Below are 6,000 nucleotides of genomic sequence, written 5' to 3'. Positions count from 1 at the left end.
TGTTTTTGTAAATACTTTGTACAGCAGAACATTTTGCCTCTTTTACAGACTTTGTTGAAATACACATTACCTAGCAATATATTTGTACAACTTTCGTAATACACATCTGAAAGTCACAGTGAGGCTGACTGCATTACTTAAAATATGCTTAGTACCCTTTTTACAGACTGTTGGCTCTCCAAATGCAGCCCTGTCAGGTAGGACACCATGGCTGAGAAACACTGACAGGTGAGGTTGAGCAGATGAGCTGTAAAGCGGTAGAAGCAGATGATCCTGTCAGTAATGTGGCACTTCTTGGGCAGCTTGGTACTTTGGTGGTCTTAATATAACAGCCATTGATACACAGCCATGATCTGCAATGTGTCTTTATCACTAAATTTTTTATGCTGCAATCACTGTGTGAGCTGATGGTGATCTGGAGGATGTTATCAGTCTTTGCTGTAAGGATGGGGGTGGCTGGCTCATGATTCCCTTCTTCATGGAAACCCCCAGGGCTGCTTCTGTCTGGCCTCTGCCTGTTGCCTGAGGTTTTTTTCCCAGGAGCAGGAGTTGGTGCTGCCCTTTAAACTTCCTGAGATTCATGTATTGGCACATACCTCCTGCCCACTGGTGTTCTTGTGAATGACAGTGCAACCCTCTGGGCTTTCAGCCTCTCCTCCTGGTCAAACATGCTGAGGGGTGAGCTCTGTCCCATCCTTCATTAACGGAGATATTAAATTGTCCTGCTGTGGGTCTCGACCCCTGGAGTTCACCAGTAAGGCCAGGTGTCCAGCTGGCCTTTGTGCCACTGGTCACAGCCCTCTGAGCCTGGAACTGGAGATCCAGCACTCCTGGGGGATGCTTTTGCTGGTAACAACAGAAGAAAAGGTGGCCTCGACTATGTTCTGTCAAGGTCCTCTGCCCCACTCAGCTGTGGAGCCTTATTTTTCCCTAGTCTTCGTGTTGCTGATTTTCTCTCCAGTAAAGCTTTTTTGTTCCCCTTCATCTCCCTTGCCAGATTCTACTTTTGGGCTTTGGCTTTCCTAACGCCATCTGTGCATGTTTGAATGGTGCATTTCCCTAGGTCCCCTGCTCTTGCTTCCACCTTCTCTATGCTGCTTTATGTTTTGCATGCTTCTTTTTCTTGTTTAGTCAAGAGCTCCATAGTCATGTATCCATGCCTCCTGGCACCCCTAGTTTCTTGGATGTAGCCATAGACTGTTCTTGAGCCTGGAGGATACAGTTATTAAACATCAGCAGCTTTCCTGGGCCCCTTCTCACTAGCATGGTCTCCATGGGCATCTACAGAGCAGATTCCTGTGCAAGGCAAGTTCTGTTGTGTAGGTCCAGTGTTGTGATCCTGCATTTTGTTTTAAGTTTTTTTTCTTTTCCCCCTATAAATGTAGTCTCTGGTGCAATGCTGTAGAAAAACCTGTATGAATGTAAGAGCTGTAGTAGATGGCACCAGTGGGAGATGTCACTGTGCATAGTTTCACTTTTTTCAATGTCAGTCTTTAACCTTTTGAATTGGCAACACTCAATTTCCTTTCAATCTAAGTAGGTGAGATAAGAAATCTGAACATTGAAGAAGGTAGAAGTTTTCCTTTGCAAAAGGTACAAATTAGAGTTGATGTGATTGTCCTATGAATGTGTAGGATTTGCAGTTTCAGTTAGAGTGAGTGAAAGGCAGAAATTAGAATGGGCTCTTATGTAATTTCAGGCTGAAATACCTATTGATTAGTGAAATACAATGTGAATTTGAATACCTCTTCCCAAAATGGGGTACTCCGAAGTACAGCCCTTAACTGGAGGATAGCAGCGGAGAGCCTGCTGGACAATTCACAAGGAAGGGACTAGGTGAAGCTATTACAGACAATTAGTAACCAGTTACAGGAATTACATTTGTTCCTACAGACTTCACAGCTGATTGCCTGCATTGAGCTTGTAATAATTATTTTTCATGTTTTATGTTAATCTAGCTCTGTATTAAAGATGACTTCAGTATGGGGGTTTTCTCCCAACCCACAGCTGCCAGATAATAAGTACATCTGCTAATTCAGGATAGTGGGAAGAATGTCACCGTGACTCCAGAAACGTTTGTGCAGCAAGCTTTCACATTGCACGGTGCTCGCTTCGTTAACTTGATTCCTAAAATAAGGTTGTGTTTAATCATCAGTTACTCTACGTATGCTGGGACAATACAGAAATTTAATGGTGCGGAAAGACTTGTGGAAGTCAGTCTGAGTCACACCACACTTCTGACAGGCTGCTTGGTTGTTGTTCTCATCACTAGGGCTGACTAATACTGCCAGTCCTCCACGTAGAGTTTCTTGGTCTGGCATATGATGGTAGGTTTTTCTACTGTGAGAGGACCCCTTTCATAGGAGGGGAGAAGAAATACCAGCTTTTCCCTCCCCAACACACAACAAAGTAAATGAAGGCATAAGAAGTCCTCAGTGTGGATATGATTTTCCAATATTTCTGCAGTACAAATAGTGAACCAGAATAATGAATGTTTAGTGCTTTTTCTGAAAAGATACTTGCTTCATGCATGGAACTTGAATATCATAGAATCACAGAATGGTTTGGGTTTGAAAGGACCTTAAAGATGATCTAGTTCCAGCCCCTCTGCCATGGGCCCAGATACCAACAAAAGGTTGTTCAGAGCCCCATCCAATCTGGCCTTGAACACTCCAGGATGGGGCATCCACACCTGTTCCAGTGCCTCACCACTGTCACAGTAAAGAATTTTTTCCTAATATCTAATCCAAAGCTGTTCTCTTACAGTTTGCAGCTCTTTCCCCTTGTCCTGTCACTATATGCTCTTGTAAATCATCTTTGATTTCACTGAATCACTGAATATCATATTGGATGCCTATCAAAGTAGGAACAGAGCAGTGGCTCACTTAAAACATACATTTAAAAACATTTGTGTGCTTGGACCAGCACTGATGTTGATGACCTGAGGTACCATCTAAAGCAGATGTATGTAGGCACTGAAAGGTTGTATTGTTCCTGTTACATTTTCCTTGTGGTATTATCTACCAAGTGTGATTGATTGGAATATGAATTTTAAAGGTTCTTGCACTTACTCCTTAAAGATTTTTTTGTTTCTTTGGGTTTTTTTTAAAGTCAAAATACTTACATTTTCTTTTGCTTTTTTAGTTGTTAAAATGCATTGTGTTTTCATTACTGTTAATAACCTGTGGTTCAGACTTCGCTCATAATTGGGAGTGAATTGGAGTAATATTATATGTGGTAACATTTTGTGAGCCAACTGTGATACCAAATATCATCTTTCAGCAGACTGACCTGCCCCTAAAATGTTGGTGTTTAAGAAATCTACTATAATAAATTACAAAGGGGAAATACTTTTGCAAGGTAACAGTATTGATATTTCCTAGGAAATAATTTACTTGTTAGTTCATTGGGATTTATATTCCTCATTTTAGCCATTAGAGAAAACCAATCCAACTGCTATTTAGCAAAACTACTAGTTTCAGCTGTCCCTGTATTGACTGAGGAAGGATAGAGGCAATGTCATACCAATCCTGAGCTAGGGGGATCCTTTCTGACACCTGGAAAGTGTTCATCCCATCTCTTATTCCCTCTCATCCTGAACAACTGGCTTAGCATTGCCGCCTTCTTACTGATTCTGGCTGAATTGAATCTGTACATTCCCTGTCTTGCTCATTAAGCCAAAAGAAGCTTTAGCATAGCATCAGTGGCTTCAGCAAAGCTCTGAATCTCAGCAGCTGTTCTCTTTGCTAAAGGCCTTACAAGCAGGCAGATGTCTAGGAAGAACAGATCTGGTTTAATAGTTCTCTGGCCAGGCTATAAAGATCAGCTTGTGGACAGGTGCTGAGATTTAAGACTCCATCTGCATCTGTTCAGATTATTTCACTAATCATGAAGTAGTTGCATTTTTAAATGTCTAAAGCAGGGAAGAAGGAAAGAACTGGAGCACGAATCTCTATAGTATTCCTCTGTCTGCTTGCTGTTCTTGCTTCATAATCCCACTTAAAAGAATGTAATAACTTTACAAGCTTTTAAATTTTAAGGGGGAATAGCAGCAAGTCTGATAAAACTTCCTTACAACTGGATGATGCCTGTTTAGCTCTAGCTGAGTCCTCTGACAAATCTTCGTTCTTAACTACTTGAGTTGAGAAAGAGCTCCTTGACTGCCTCCATACTGTGTCAAACTCCTAACTTTAAGCTTCTTTGGTTATCTGCGAGAATTTGCTTTTTCCTGCTACCAGTGTAGAAAGCTGTGTTACGAAAACGTTGCCCTTGAATCCAGCATGAACCTGGATGTGTTTGAGGTGTTCAAGGCTTCCTCAGCTCAGTGAAGGATTGAGGAGAGATTTTCATCACTTCTTTAGTCTTTGCCCAAGACAAGCTTCCTGACCACAATCAGGTGTGTTAAAGTGCTGCCAGCCTCCTCTTGAGGTGTTCATATGGCAGCCAGTTCTGCATGGGGCCATAGGAGTGAGGACAGAGACCAGTGCGATGCAGCTTCTAAATGGATTAGTTCCCTGCTTTGGCATCATTACCCAAAATAAAATGCACTTCCAGGCAAATAACTTGAAGAAAATACCACACAATGGATTTCTCCAAGATCCCCATTGTATGACCCATCTTTATCATAAAGTCTGGCATGTGTGATACATGCTGCAGCACAGTACATGTGCCCTATTCTTGATGAATGGCAGAGTGTTTTTGTACCTTAGGAGCAGTATTGGATAAAAACCTGCGATGTCTGGGAGCACAAAGAGTTTTGACGCATTCTGGTAATGTGAGATGAGTAACTTCTTAAATACAAAAAGAAAATTAGTTACTAGGTAGATCTACTTACAAGGTACTTGATGTTGTAATTTAATTTCAGGCAGAAAAGCAGCCCCTTGGAAGAATCTTGATTTGTTCTTGAGATATTGAACAGTTTTAATATGCCTTGACATTCAGTACCACATTCATAATCCCTGTAATTATTACTTCCTACTCTAATAAGAGTAGGCAGTGTACACCACAAGTACTGAGGAACAGTTCTGTTTCATGCTTGAAAGGCGGAACATGTTGTATAAAGCACACTTTGTACTGAGCTGTGGGAAAAGAGGTGAATGGCAAGCAAAACCAGGGGCAGTTCAGAATGTCTGGTGTGCTTCCTCTCTGTCTGTCTCTCTGAGCAGTTTTGAATGAATGAAGAAATTGGGCAAAATGAGACACATCTGAGAGCCTATCAGAGGGGGTAGAGCTTTTTGAGGAAACCTCTCCCATGGTTCCCACCAGATGCAAAGGCAGGCATCATCCTGTGCTGTGGCACTCTGCCCCTTCTCTGCCTCCTTCTTAGAGAGGAACTGGAGTGCTGAAACTACAACAGCCAGAAATACAGGAAATTTAATGCTGAAACAACCCTACATGGGACTATAACATTTGTGGGCAGCACTGGTGGCTGCACTCTCCTGCATAGGTTTAAGCATTGATGTTTTTTTTGTCATGCTTTGGTGTCAAGAAATGCATGACTTGTATCTTTTAGAAAGGAAAAACCAAATGCTCAAAGAAACTTTACTCAAAGGAAAGAGTCTGTGCCATTTGCCACCTTAAGAAGGGGAGGAATTTTGTGTGGACAGTTGGCATTGAACGTAGAATTCCCTTAAGGAGTGTACGTGAGCACCTGTGAGGAACTGAATGAAGAGGGAGCAGAAAAGAACCTTCAGTCTAGAGGGGTCAGAAGGTCTTTGTGGTGAACTATTGCTAGAACAAAATGCCAAATTCAACTTTTGCAAAGGAAATTAAAATATGAGTGCAGATTCCTTAACTATAAGAACAGAACAAGGGAAAAAGCACAAAAGGGAAGGAGCAGGAACAGGGGCTGAGGCAAGCAAGTGTAAGAAAGTTTTTTCCAGGGATTGACATTGCCACCCATGGTCAGTCAGTACAAAGACAGACTGATGCACACGCAAAGGCTAAAGCTGCGCCGTCAGCGTCACCACTGCTTCTCTGAAATGACAGTGGAAGGTCGGG

This window comes from Pithys albifrons, chromosome 7, assembly GCF_047495875.1.
Source record: "Pithys albifrons albifrons isolate INPA30051 chromosome 7, PitAlb_v1, whole genome shotgun sequence".
Taxonomy (NCBI): Eukaryota; Metazoa; Chordata; class Aves; order Passeriformes; family Thamnophilidae; genus Pithys; species Pithys albifrons.
The sequence above is the reverse complement of the archived record's forward strand: the minus strand, read 5'-3'. Positions refer to the sequence as shown.